Raw genomic sequence first — 15,444 nt, 5'->3', positions numbered from 1 at the left:
CTGAGACGTCTCCACCAGTTTTTATCACCCCCCCAGTTGCTAACTCTGTACAAGGGCCTTATCCGTCCATGTACGAAGTATGCTTCACATGTCTGGGGGGATTCCACTCATACTGCTTTTCTAGACAGGGTGGAATCAAAAGCTTTTCGTCTCATCAACTCCTCTCCTCTAACTGACTGTCTTCAACCTCTCTCTCATCGCCGCAGTGTTGCATCTCTAACTGTCTTCTACCGCTATTTTCATGCTAACTGCTCTTCTGATCCTGCTATCTGCATGCCTTCCCTCCTCCAGCGGTCTTGATACACAAGACTTTCTTCTTTCTCTCACCCCTATTCTGTCCACCTCTCTAATGCAAGAGTTAACCAGTATCATTCATCCCTTTCTCTGGTAAACTCTGGAACTCCCTGCCTGCTTCTGTATTTCCACCTTCCTATGACTTGAATTCCTTCAAGAGGGAGGTTTTAAGACACTTATCCTTCAATTTTGGAATAACGCTTTGGATCCTTTTCTGGGACTGGCATCTGAGTTTTTTTTTTTTTTTTTGCCAGTGTCCCTCCTACATAAAAAAGGTATAGATACCCGTTGGACGTGACCCTCACTAACAAATTTCTCCAACTGTCCAACGAAGTGTTATACCTTTCATCGAGTAGTGCTGTTTACTACCTCATGGACGGCAGACCTTGTCAGTGCCTGAGGAGGAAGTAAAATTCACTACACAGCTATTCACTTAAGTCCTCTATGGCTGAACAGCATCAGCTAAAAGTAGAATTTAATAATAATAATAATAATAATAATAATAATAATAATAATAATAATAATAATAATAATAATAATAATAATAATAATAACAATAATAATTTATTTGCCTTCAAAAGAAGATACATAGCTCACTATAAACATAATTCACAAGAAAAGGACATAATACCTTGTCATTCATAAAATTAATTTAAGAGTAAAAAACTGTTTAAAGATTACATCGTTATAAAATTTAGAGTATTAAAAGAAAGGAGTCAATTATAAGTATACAAGGGAAATCTTACAACTAACTAAACAATTTCAAAATTATACATAGATTAAAACATGTATTTTAAAATTATATAAATAAATTGTTATTAAATTACACTATCATGAGAGCAAGTATCATGATATCAAGTATCATGGAGCAAGTATCAAATTTAAAACATAATTGTCAAATGAATTTTCACTTGCCAGAAGGGCACAGACACTGTCAGATAATCAATCATTATCAACTCTTTGATGTTTTATTTCATATTTGGCCTTCTTTGCATAGCTAGAGTTAAACAGGTATTTCATAAAGTTTACATTGTACTTTGAACAGATGTCCTCCGAGTAAGCCTGTTGAATTGAATTCCCTTTCATTCAAAACTTTATTATAGCAATATATATAAAAGCATCTTGCTCTTGAGTTATTATGATAAATATGGCCTAATAGGTCAATATTCATTGCATCCACCGTAGACTCCATTGAGGGTATCCTTAAGGCTTTCAATAAGGGTTTACTTCTACAGTATTTATGTAGTCCGAACATATCCTTTACAAGTTTAACTTGCATGGACTCTAACTCATTCATACGTCTTTTATCAATCTTAACAGTACTCAATCCATATGTCATTACAGGCCTAATTGCAGTTTTCCAGACATAAGGAACTGTGTCAACATTAGTTTCCAAGTTGCACAACCCTGCTTCTTGTAAGACGTAAAATGCTTTTCTGCAGGCACTACTGCGTTCATTCACATGAGCGTTTTTATTTATTTATTTTTTTTACGTAGGAAGGACACTGGCCAAGGGCAACAAAAATCTAATAAAAAAAATGCCCACTGAAATGTCAGTACCATAAAAGGGTCAAAGCAGTGGTCAAAAATTGATGAATAAGTGTCTTGAAACCTCCCTCTTGAAAGAATTCAAGTCATAGGAAGGTGGAAATACAGAAGCAGGCAGGGAGTTCCAGAGTTTACCAGAGAAAGGGATGAATGATTGAAAATACTGGTTAACTCTTGCCTTAGAGAGGTGGACAGAATAGGGGTGAGAGAAAGAAGAAAGTCTTGTGCAGCGAGGCCGAGGAAGGAGGGGAGGCATGCAGTTAGCAAGATCAGAAGAGCAGTTAGCATGAAAATTGCGGTAGAAGACAGGTAGATATGCAATATTCCGGCGGTGAGAGAGAGGCTGAAGACAGTCAGTTAGAGGAGAGGAGTTGATGAGACGAAAAGCTTTTGATTCCACCCTGTCTAGAAAAGCAGTATGAGTGGAACCTCCCCAGACATGTGAAGCATACTCCATACATGGACGGATAAGGCCCTTGTACAGAGTTAGCAGCTGGGGGGTGAGAAAAACTGGCGTAGACGTCTCAGAACAACTAACTTCAAAGGAGCTGTTTTAGCTAGAGATGGGATGTGAAGTTTCCAGTTCAGATTATAAGTAAAGGACAGACCGAGGATGTTCAGTGTAGAAGAGGGGGGACAGTTGAGTGTCATTGAAGAAGAGGGCATAGTTGTCTGGAAGATTGTGTCGAGTTGATAGATGGAGGAATTGAGTTTTTGAGGCGTTGACCAATATCAAGTTTGCTCTGCCCCAATCAGAAATTGGGGTTTAGCTTGGTTTAGAAGATCATTAATGAATAATAAGAAGAGAATGGGTGACAAGACAGAACCCTGAGGAACACCACTGTTAATAGATTTAGGAGAAGAACAGTAACCGTCTACCACAGCAGCAATAGAATGGTCAGAAAGGAAACTTGAGATGAAGTTACAGAGAGAAGGATAGAAACCGTAGGAAGGTAGTTTGGAAATCAAAGCCTTGTGCCAGACTCTATCAAAAGCTTTTGATATGTCCAAGGCAACATCAAAAGTTTCAACAAAATCTCTAAAAGAGGATGACCAAGACTCAGTAAGGAAAGCCAGAAGATCACCAGTAGAGCGGCCTTGACGGAACCCATACTGGCGATCAGATAGAAGGTTGTGAAGTGATAGATGTTTAAGAATCTTCCTGTTGTGGATAGATTAAAAAACTTTAGATAGGCAGGAAATTAAAGCAATAGGACGGTGGTTTGAGGGATTAGAACGGTCACCTTTTTTAGGAACAGGTTGAATGTATGCAAACTTCCAGCAAGAAGGAAAGGTACGAGTAGATGCTGACAGACAGAGCTGAAAGAGTTTGACTAGGCAAGGTGCAAGCATGGAGGCACAGTTTCGGAGAACAATAGGAGGGATCCCATCAGGTCCATAAGCCTTCCGAGGGTTTAGGCCAGCGAAGGCATGGAAAACATCATTGCGAAGAATTTTAATACGTGGCATGAAGTAGTCAGAGGACGGAGGAGAGGGAGGAACAAGCCCAGAATCGTCAAAGGTAGAGTTTTTAGCAAAGGTTTGAGCGAAGAGTTCAGCTTTAAAAATACATGTGATAGCAGTGGTGCCATCTGGTTGGAATAAAGGAGGGAAAGAAGAAAAAAGCAAAGTTATTGGAGATATTTTTGGCTAGAGGCACGAGGGGAGTTAGATCTTGAAAGGTTTTGACATTTTCTGTTAATGAAGGAGTTTTTGGCTTGTTGGAGAACAGACTTGGCATGGTTCCGGGCAGAAATATCAAGTGCATGAGATTCTGGTGATGGAAGGCTTAAATACCTTTTGTGGGCAACCTCTCTATCATGTATAGCACGAGAACAAGCTGTGTTAAACCAAGGTTTAGAAGGTTTAGGACGAGAAAAAGAGTGAGGAATGTACGCCTCCATGCCAGACACTATCACCTCTGTTATGTGCTCAGCACACAAAGACGGGTCTCTGACATGGAAGCAGTAGTCATTCCAAGGAAAATCAGCAAAATACCTCCTCAGGTCCCCCCAACTAGCAGAGGCAAAACGCCAGAGGCACCTTCGCTTCATCCTGAGGAGGGATTGGAGCGATAGGATAAGATAAAGATATAAGATTGTGATCGGAGGAGCCCAACGGAGAAAAAAAAGGTGACAGCATAAGCAGAAGGATTAGAGGTCAGAAAAAGGTTAAGAATGTTGGGTGTATCTCCAAGACGGTCAGGAATACGAGTAGGATGTTGCACCAATTGCTTTAGGTCATGGAGGATAGCAAAGTTGTAGGCTAGTTCACGAGGATGATCAGTGAAGGGAGAGGAAAGCCAAAGCTGGTGGTGAACATTGAAGTCTCCAAGAATGGAGATCTCTGCAAAAGGGAAGAGGGTCAGAATGTGCTCCACTTTGGAAATTAAGTAGTCAAAGAATTTCTTATAATCAGAGGAGTTAGGTGAGAGGTATACAGCACAGATAAATTTAGTATGAGAGTGACTTTGTAGTCGTAGCCAGATGGTGGAAAACTCGGAAGATTCAAGAGCGTGGTCACGAGAGCAGGTTAAGTCATTGCGCACATAAACGCAGCATCCAGCTTTTGATCGAAAATGAGGATAGAGAAAGTAGGAGGGAACAGAAAAGGGGAGGAAAAGAAGATGAGGTTTAGAAGAGGAGAGGTGGTGTTCTACAGATTGAAAATTAGATCTTAGACCACGAATGTTCCAGAAGTTAATGAAGAAAAAGTTGAGGGGGGGTGTGAAGACACTTAGGGTCGTCGACAGAAAGGCAGTCCGACCTGGGGACATTTATGGTCCCCTCCTCAGATGGGGACTCCGAGGCTGGTGTAGGAGTCGCCATGATGATTTTAAAATTTTTGAGTGAAGGGTGTGTGTGTTATTAGGTGCTTGTAGTTTTGTGTGGAGGAAGAGAGTTGTCTTTAGAGGGCAGGCTGTGACTGCCCCCTTGTGTTGTGAGACACAAAGGGAAACGTTCAGTGAGGTCACAGCTGGGTTTAATGATAAGTTCACAGCACCCCCTGAACAGTGCTTTAAACTTCACTGAGAGTAATTATCGTTTCGGCAGGTGTCTACTGCCTCTATGGGAAAAATTCACTCCAAGGTATTTCAACACATCACATTTTTTCAAAATATCTCTATTCAGGTGCCATACAGGACGCTCCGTAAAATAACATTCCCGGAATATGAAACATTCAGTCTCGCTGGGATTAAAAGACAAGCAATGATTACTTACATACTCATTAGGAACCTCAATAATTTGTTACAGACCTGTGACAGTTAGACTACATAAAAGAATATCATCTGCATAACTAAAAACGTTAAAAGACTTGGAACCAATAACAACTCCACCATTATACGCTGATAAGGTATCCACAAGATCTTTGTAAAATAGGTTAAATAAGAAAGGAGATATTAGCCCACCTTGGCGAGTACCTCTAGAGACTTGGATATCACCAGATAAATATGTTCCCCACTTAACTTGCACCATAATTGATGTGTACCACGTAAGCAAAGTAGCCCAGCAATCCTTATGAATCGCTTCCATTGCCTTGTAAAAAATTACATCATGAGGTATAGCATCTAACGCTCCCTGGGCATCTAAAGAACATGCATATACCGGTGAGCCTCGGGATTTACAATATGAGATAACATCTTGCGCTAGCACAGCAGCCATATTTGTACTCCGTCCTGTGACAATTCCAAACTGTTGGTCATTAATTTCATAACCCCTACAGTTATCTATAATACACAATTCAAGCATCTTAGAAAATACAGTAGAGACAGTAACCGGTCTGTAATTCCCGGGGGCCGATGGATCAAGGGTTGCCTTTTTAAGCATAGGTATAAGGATGCCCTTTGTAAATGACTTGGGCACTACATGAAATTGTATGCACAGGGTAAGCATACACCCTAATAGAACTGTAACATGGCTGTCCGTGGCATATTTTAGATGTTCTGCCATTTTGCTATCCATTCCAGGAGAGCAACCATTGTTTAAAGAAGATATATACCTTATTACGGGCTACAGTCGACATAACCGTTCTATTTCTGACGTCGGTTTCTGCCTTAGCACGACGCCTGGTGTCACTGAGGGTAAATGAGTCTTCCCAATTTTCAAACTTATTCCTGAAATGTTGTTCTAATGCCTGATAAATAATATAATTTGTGTACATTTGATTTTTTTTTTTACTTCTGCTTATTCTGTTCCCAAATTTCTTTAAATTACCACTCTTGTATAAAAAAAAAATCAACTGAGAGGTTAGGTCGTACAAATCAGTATTCATTCCTCTCCTACATGCAGCTTGATATGACTTTTTTGCTAACTTGTAACAGGAATAAACTTGGTCCTCACACGGCCTATCACATGACCTCCATATCCTGAGCCAGAATCGTTGTCTATCTCTAGTAACGGTGCAGTCGTGATTACACCAACTTTTCTCTGGTAACGACCTAAATATCTGTTAGGAGCATCTAATATCGCTTTTGTACACGAATCATGCATAATTGTACTCAACTGTTCACACATGGAATCAATAACTAATTTTGCCTCATCATGTGTATTAACCGTTGCAACATCAATGATCGGCAGGTTCCGTGAAGCCACCTTCATATGTTGAGAGTAGCAATCCCTAACTTGAGAATCTGACCAATTAATGCGGGGATAAGAAGGCATTCTATCGACATTACCAAAAGCGTTGTCTTGGGAGTTCACATTCAGTTTCATACATATTGACACCGGGAAGTAATCACTTACATTGCTCTCACGCTCTGACATAATAGAACAACTTTTGATATTACTCATAAAATATTGTGGTATAAAAATGTGATCAATATATGACCTAGAATTAGCATTAAAATACGTGTAATTACAATTCTGATCAAACATAAAATTTGACACACAAAGATCATTCCCTGAAAGAAAGTCATGTAGTAAATAGCTTTGATTGTTAAATGTATGTCGTCTGTACCAATATCTATTCAGCATGTTTTGGGATGGTAGAGGAGCATTCATGTCACCCACAACAACAAAAGGACCCATCACGTTATCAATAGCAGACTGTAATTTGTCAAGGGTATCATTGTAAAGTTGTACTTGATCACTTCTCCCATTGTGGAAAGGCATGTATACTCCAAACACTGTGAGTATAACTTGTTGACAAGAAATCAGCTGAACACCTGTTACCCTGTCATTATCCATATGTAAGGGTACATAGGTGACATTAGGAATCTTATTTCCAATAAATCCCACTCCACCATACGGCCGCCCCACCACTGTTTCTTCAAGGTTGACACTGGATTTCATGTGTATCCATCTTTTCTCTACATTACTAAATCGCTCTTTTAAAGCAAACACTTCGTATGGAGTTAGCCAGTGTTCACAGAGAAACAATAAGTCACATTTTGGCAATAAATCAAAATCCATAACCCCAAACGAAGACTTCAAATCCTTACAGTTATATGATATAACAGAAAAATCTTTATCACTGAATTTTGTTGTTTATGTATATTATGATTCAGTACTTTTTCTCCTAGTCCAGATCTAGTCATTGTAAAATTTTCTGGGACGATGGTCGTAATCAAACAGTTCCCGAGGAGGCTGAGTTCCTCTATGACTATTACTGGTGGTGAATCTCGAGTGTATATAGGATCCAGACTCTCGATGCTTGGAAGAGGATGACCAATTTTCTACAGGGAATTCATTTTGATAGTGCCGGCGCCAACCATGCATGTGTGCCTTAAACGTTTTTTTTTTTTTTTTTTCTGAAAGAGTCGTATTTGAACACCTGATGGCCAGTGCTCACAATTATAAAGTTTTTCCTCCCCTTTCAGAAAGTCAACACTTACACAGAATGAGGATCTACCTTTAAATCTACGATTGAGCTTAATCACAGCAGAGACATCCGTAACACCAATGGCACTTAGATGTTTCTTCATATATTCAACTGTAGTGTTTTCAGCCATGTGTCCTACGTATACTGCTATACATCTCTTCAAGGGGTCACCATTATTAGCAGCTTGGATTTGAAAGCGGCCAGGTGGGGCTGAGCCAACTATCTCGCGATGAATACTTTCCCGAATCCTTATTTGCCTTGTCTCAGACAGCGCTGTTGCTCAGCTGGTAACCTAAACTCACCCTCCATCTCATCTTGATGTACATGTCGCTGGGGCAAGTTTGAGGGACGTTGGTCATCATCGGTGCCGTCCCTTACTTGTCGATCATCTCATGGAGACCTTTGAGCATTGTGGGGCCCATCTGCAGACTTTTGATCACCCCAGGCTCCGTCTAACTGCCATCGGTCAGACCGAGACCCATCTGCAGGCTGCTTGTCACTTCGGTGCCCACCCGCCGGTCCCCCGTCAGTACTCTTAATTAAAGCTATAATCTGAAGCATGGGTAAAAAACGACCTACCATAGATGATTTTTTTTTTCCCAAATAAAACAAAAATCTAAACAAGAGAAAGTTTTAGAAAGTCATTCTTACAATATCATTCAAATTTTGATAAGGAATGACCGTGTAAAGATAAATCTGCAAAAAATGCGGTCTAATCTATGATATTCTAGACTTCTATTTTGATTACTCGCGAAGCAATATGACAATAAACGAAAATCAGTGAGCAGTGAGTTCACTACTGATGGCTACTTTCTTGCTAGCCGTACGATAAATTTCTCCATGTATTTTTTTTTTCTGTGTGTGTGTGTGTGTGTGTGTGTGTGTGTGTGTGTGTGTGTGTGTGTGTGTGTGTGTGTGTGTGTGTGTGTGTGTGTGTGTGTGTGTGTGTGAGTGAGTGTGTGTTTTGGTATATAATTTAGTGTAATTATTATTTTCTTTCCAGAAGTATTTCACGTAAAAATATAAGAACATATGACTTGTAAGTGAGGGATAACAAGGTGCATGTCGCACAATCAGGCAGTGTAATCAGTGTTTGTGTGTGTTCTACTTTCTCTCCTGCATAATCTCACGATAGAATTATAAATAAATAATGTGAGTGCTAAGTAAGCTCGGTTCAATCTCGTGGTGACACGATACGTGAAATTAAAAACTCTACCAAAAATCGTGCTAATTTTAACTTATATGAAACATTTCAGACAGGAGGCATAATGTTTTCAAAAGGTGGCAAGGTTTCCTCTCTCTCTCTCTCTCTCTCTCTCTCTCTCTCTCTCTCTCTCTCTCTCTCTCTCTCTCTCTCTCTCTCTCTCTCTCTCTCTCTCTGTTACATAGTAATCCCACTATTGTCTGTTACGAGTACTATGATCTGACAAGTTGGATGAGTAGTTACATTGGAAGGGAATTCCGGTAGGAGTTGCCATGGCAATGGATTTCCACCCTCCATTCAACAACCTATCCAGCCACCCCCACCCACATCAGTTTTTTTTTTTTTTTTTTTTTTACCGGGTTCTGAGTTCAAGGTCAAGATTGACAAGTACATCACCAAAGCTTTCCATAGATACAATACAATACATACAATACATGAAACTAGAAAATAAAGGGAGAGAAGGAGAGAGAGAGAGAGAAGTCAGAAGTCGCAGGGTGAGGACGTGTCCGCAGGTCGCTCCGTAACTGAGCTCGCACGTTGTCTCATCTCATCTACTCGTACAGTCAGCGTGCTCCGGTACCCTCCACATACCAGCACACCGACAAAACGTTTAAAAGTGACGGATAATAGTGTACAGTGCAGTGACAGAGATTCAGTGCTGTAACAGTGAATAGTGTTGTGAGGCCGCAAGGGTTACTGTGCCGATACTCTCCAACAACGTGGTCTCATCTCATCTGCAGTCAGCGTGATCTAGCGCCCCCCCCCCACCTGCCAGCACACCAACACGTGATGTATAAGTGTACAGTGCAGTGAAGGAGATACAGTGTTGTGACAGTGTACAGTGTTGTGCGGATATAGGGGTTACTGTGACGAATCCTGTCTCCGTACCCCTCCCACTACTGTGCCCCCTTACACTAAGGGAGGAAATGCCCTGGAAAATTAACCCCAAGCTGCACCCACACTCCCTCCTTCCGAAGCAATCAACTCCGGCGCCGAGACGCAGGAACTACGGAAGTTGTGCAGCATTGAAGACGCTGTAGTATACCTCCCTACAGATCCTAACGAAAATGCTCCCACCACGCTTGCCGCCCCCAACGAAAGCGACGATGGTGGCTATGCAGACGCAGACGTAAATGTGGACGAGCGGCAGCACTACAGGAAGATGGATAAGGAGGATCTCATCTCCTACACCCTACGCCTACAGAAGGAGGTAACAAATAAAAATAACATAATTCAGTCCCTCACGCAACAAAGGGACTGGATTCTCGAAAAACAGACACACGTGTCAGAACTCCATGAGCTCATGGAGTTCCTCATGGAGTGTAAGAAAGCAGACTCGAGAGTCTCCAGCAGCTCTATTGCGACTTCTGCTACTCCCTCCTCTATCTTGAGGACCTGGAAGAAGGCGTGTGCCTCCTTGGACCACTGGAGGTAGTGGTGGCAATCTGGGAGGCCTAAGCCTCTCATAAGAGTACCGGACGCCTTCACTACAGCGGCCGCAACCCCCACCACCGCCACCACTACCACTACCACAACCTCAGGTAACATCAACACCACCAATAACAATAGCAGCAGCAACAGTAACAACAACAGCAGCATCAACAACAACAGTAGTAGTAGCAGCAGCAGCAACAACAACAGCAGGAGAAACAGCAGCAGTACTACCAGCAGCAACAACAGTAGTACCAGCAGCAGCAGCAGTAGTAACAACAACATCAACAATAATAGCGATAGGAGCAACAACAACAACAAAAACAACAATGGAAGTAGGAAGAAGACTCAGCGACAAAGACGCGGCCAGCGGCGAGGAGGAAGTCACCCGAACACACCTGACCGGCGACCTGTCCCTCCTCCTCGCATGACTCATCCACAGGTATCCGCGTACCCAGTGAGGCACAGAGGAGAACAAAGGGTCCGATGTGACTACTGCTTCCGCCCCGGCCACACAGATGAGATGTGCTATAGCCGCGCTGCTGATGAACGCCAGGAACAAAGGCAGGAGACAATGTTCATGAGGGTTCTGACGGAGGGTTTAGCGCGGCAACAACTTCCCCACCCCCAGCAGCTCTTTCAGGCCCCTCTCCAGCCTTACTGGCAGCCACAACCCGGTCACTACCCCAGCTGGAATCCCTCCTTGTGGCAAGGCAGACACTAACGTGTCTCGCCTCACCACCACACCTCACTCCCAAACCAACGCGAGGAGGCAAGGGAACAGACGCCCCAGCTGTCACCTGACCGTGGTCTCCGCCAACGTGAGAGGACTCCGCATAAATATGGTTGACCATAGCCACAATTTCGTGCTGAGACATAGTGCTGACATTGTCGCAGTGACAGAAACGTGGCTGAGTGACGAGGTGAAGCCGACGTTCGGCAAAATATCAGGCTACTTCCTCTGGGTGAGGATGGACCGAGAAAATAGAGCAGGCGGAGGTGTCGCTGCCTGTTTTAAGAACGGCCTCCAAACACAGGAACTTGAGGTAGCCATGCCACACCTGATGGAGGCACTGTTCTTCCGGGTGGTACTTGCAGACAACAGTGGGCATCTCCTCTGTGTCATGCACCGCCTCTGAGACATGGACGATCCCCGCTAGACTTCCTGACGGAGGAACTCGATACGCTGCTCCAGCGTGACAAGTGTTCCCATGTGATGATAGTGGGGGACCTGAACTTCCACATGGAGCAGGATGCCTTCTGGAATGTCCTGGCTCTTCCGGGCCTGACCAACCATGTCACCTTCCCTACACACGAGCGGGGAGGGCTGCTGGATCCTGTGGTGACAGACATACCTGAAACCAGCATCAGCTGCCAACAGTTAGGACCAATGAGCAGCTTCGACCACTTTGCCATGCTGTCTCAGGTCGAGCTGCAAACGGTGAGGGAAGACGCTATACCGCGCACAGTCTGGCTTTGGAACGGGGCGGACTGGCCATCCATGAAACAGGACATGGAGAACACGGACTGGGAGGCCCTTCTAATGGGAGATGCTGAGACCAAGACACGCGCCCACACCACCAGGCTCCTTACCCTCCAACAGTAGTATGTGCCCAGCCAGGGCATATCTTTCCAGGTCTGGTGATTCCGCCTGGTTTGGTTTTCGCCGCAGAGCATCTGCCGAGGCCAAGCATGCTGTCTGGGTAAGGTAAAAGCGACAGCCGTCATGCAGGAACAAGACGCTGCACCGGGAGGCATGAAAGAGGGTGACGTCCATCTGCAGATGGGCGAGGAATCAGCTAAGGAAGGATAGAAGGCGAAAATTCAGTGGCCCAGGTGTTGGCAACAAGACCTGATAGAATCTGGTGAAGGAGCAGCAAGGAGCATGTCACCGCGAGACTCTTCCTCCACTCAACAGACCTGACGGATTCACCGCCACGAGCAGTGCAGACAAGGCCACACTCCTCGCCAAGCTTTTCGCCAACAAGATGAAGGTTGATGACCCGGCACGACCTGTACCACAGCTGACCCCGGAAACTGATTGCACTGTCACCACTGTCTTGGTGACGGCAGAACAGGTTGAGCGGCTACCCGGTGCGGTGGATGTGGGTAAAGCCACAGGTCTGGATGACGTCAGCCCAAGGCTCCTCAAGCATTGCGCTAGAGAGCTGTCAGCTCCACTCATCACCGTCTTCACATCTTGCCTGAGGGAGAAGAAGTGGCCCTCGGTATGGAAGGAAGCTCGTGTGGTCCCGGTCCACAAGAAAATCTCAAGGTCTGAGCCCAGCAATTACAGACCCATCTCCCTGCCCTCAGTGGTGGGCAAGTTGCTGGAGCAAATAGTGTCTGCTGTCATCTGCCAACACCTGAGCGAGAATCACCTCCTCTCAGACAGGCAGTCTGGCTTCAGGCCTGGCTAATCCACCGCAGACCTCCTCCTCCTTCTCTCCAAGGACTGGCAAGACGCCCTGGAAGAAGACCTGGACACCCTTGTGGTGGTCCTGGACATTGTTGGGGCTTTCGACAGGGTCTGGTACGCGGGGCTCATTGAAAAGTTTCGAGCCAAGGGTGTCCAAGGTGACCTGCTAATGCTGCTCGAAGATTACCTCCAGGGTAGGACCCTTCAGGTAGTAGTCATCGGGCAGTCATCAAGGCCTTCACCTGTCCAGGCCTCAGTCCCCACAAGGCTCCGTCTTGGGCCCAGTCCTATGGAACATATACGTCGACGACCTCCTTCGGCAGCTGTCATCTGTGGCAGCGTACGCCGACGACTGCACACTCTCCCGCTCCTACTTCCGCCTCGACCGTGCCGTCACTGAGCTGAACAGGCAGCGCGGACTGGTGGAGCAGTGGGGAAAGATGTGGCAAGTTAACTTTGCTCCTGGGAAGACGCAGGCGATGGTCATCTCGCGGTCCCCAGGTGCCTCACACGCAGTCTCAGGACAGCTGCGTTTTGGAGGCAGGAGCCTGCCACTTCAGGATTACATCAAGATCCTGGGCGTGTCTGTGGATCGCGGCCTACACTTCGATCACCACATCGCTGTCGTCGTCCGCCAGACCTCTCTCCGAGTCTCTGCCCTGCGCAGGATGGCGAACACCCTCGACCCACGGGGCATCCTCACGCTATACAGGGCACCGCCCATATATTGAGTACGATGCCCTGTCCTGGATTTCGAGTGCCACCACCCACATGCAAAGACTGGATGCTGTTCAGCGGTGAGCCCTGCGCTTGGTGGCCACTGACGAAGACCAACAGCACCCAGCACCAGTAACGTCACTGGAGCACCGCTGGGACGTGTCGGCACTAGTGGTGTGCCACAAAACTCAGGTGTAGAGGGTCCCTCACCTTGACCTCCTGAGGCTGCTGCCACACACAGAGGTGCACCAGAGCTGCGGATAGTAGCGACGAGCTAGTGAAGGTGCTTCGATCTCGCTCCAGCCAACACCAGCTCAACTACACAGCCAGGACTTCGCGGCTGTGGAACATGTTCACGGTGGCCACGTCCCAAGTGCAGGACATGTCCACACACCAAGTTAAGCTGGCAGCCCACAGCTGACATAGCACGCACCTGTCCCCACTGGCACTTTAAATTTTTATTGTATTTTTGTATTAATATTACTATCTTTATGTTTAGTATGTATAGTGTTATTCCTTGTATATAATACAATCATAGGCTTTTTAAATAATTTCATAATCAACGTGGAATTTTAAGCCTTTCTGTAAATATTTGTTTAAACAAAAAAAAAAGGAAGAAGGATCATTGTAACAGACAATAGTAGCATTACGATAATTCGGAGAGAGAGAGAGAGAGAGAGAGAGAGAGAGAGAGAGAGAGAGAGAGAGAGAGAGAGAGAGAGAGAGAGAGAGAGAGAGAGAGAGAGAGAGAGAGAGAGAGAGAGAGAGAGTAGACCGGCTGGAGACGAGAGTTGGAGGTGGCTTCATCGCATAACCTACCCACAGCATCTTAATAAAATTTTCACCCACGCAGAGTTGTTTGTATTCCCCATTTTATTTATTCCACTTCTAGTTGTCCTTTCATATTGAGTCTTACCCAGTATTTGATACAAAAATTGTATTTGGTGGTTCAATTGTCAGTACTCACCCAGCCCCATAGTTTAATCAGAATTTTCAGATATATTTTTTTTATTTACACCAATTAGCAGTCAAAGACAAGAGACATGGCAAGCGCGGCAGGGGTGTTTCTCCATTACTCCCCTTACTGAGATGCAACTCCAAGCCCCATTCTCACACTCTAGTCAGTCATAGCCCAAACTTTAGATGAGTTAGACTTATGGTCAGAAGGCAATTTGTTCTAAGGAGATAATTGAGTAATCACCGCCATAAGCCAACCTTCCAGACAACTATCCCCTCTTCTTCAGTGACACTCAACTGTCCCCCTCTTCTACACTGAATATCTTCGGTCTGTCCTTTACTTATAATCTGAACTGAAAACTTCACATCTCATCTCTAGCTAAAACAGCTTCTATGAATTTAGGTGTTCTGAGACGTCTTCGCCAGTTTTTCTCACCCGCCCCCATCTGCTAACTCTGTACAATGGTTTTATCCGTCTATGTATGGAGTATGCTTCACATGTCTGAGGGGGTTCCACTCATACAGCTCTTATAGGCAGGATGGAATCAAAAGATTTTCGTCTCATCATCTCCTCTAGCTGACTGTCTTCAGCCTCTCTCTCATCGCCGCAATTTTGCATCTTTAGTTGTCATCTACCGCTATTTTCATGCTAACTGCTCTTATGATCATGCGAACTGCATGCCTCCCCTCCTCCCGTGCCTTGCTGCACAAGACTTTCTTCTTTTTCTCACCCCTTTTCTGTCCACCTCTCTAATGCAAAAGTTAACCAGTATTCTCAATCTTTCATACCTTTATCTGGTAAACTCTGGAACTCCCTGCCTGCTTCTATATTTCCACCTTCCTATGACTTGAGTTCCTTCAAGAGGGAGGTTTCAAGACACATCCTTCAATTTTTGACTACCGGTTTGGGTCCTTTTCTAGGACTGGCGTTTCAGTGGGCTACTTTTTCTATTGTTTTATTGTTCCCCTTGACCAGTGTTTCTCCTACAAAAAAATAAAAAATAAATAAATGAATAAATAAATAAATGAATAAATTAATAAAAAAAAAAAAATA

At 44.4% G+C, this 15,444-nt stretch overlaps 1 long non-coding RNA gene across 1 annotated transcript in view; it reads left to right on the top strand.

Moving 5' to 3' along the window:
* Positions 1-15,444, top strand: part of LOC135110041 (uncharacterized) — a 44,229-nt gene that overhangs the window by 26,050 nt on the left and 2,735 nt on the right. The gene's annotated exons all lie outside the window — the stretch shown is intronic.

The sequence above is a fragment of the Scylla paramamosain genome, chromosome 19 (assembly GCF_035594125.1).
Source record: "Scylla paramamosain isolate STU-SP2022 chromosome 19, ASM3559412v1, whole genome shotgun sequence".
In the NCBI taxonomy this organism is placed as follows: domain Eukaryota; kingdom Metazoa; phylum Arthropoda; class Malacostraca; order Decapoda; family Portunidae; genus Scylla; species Scylla paramamosain.
This window is presented reverse-complemented; position numbering and strand designations above follow the sequence as displayed.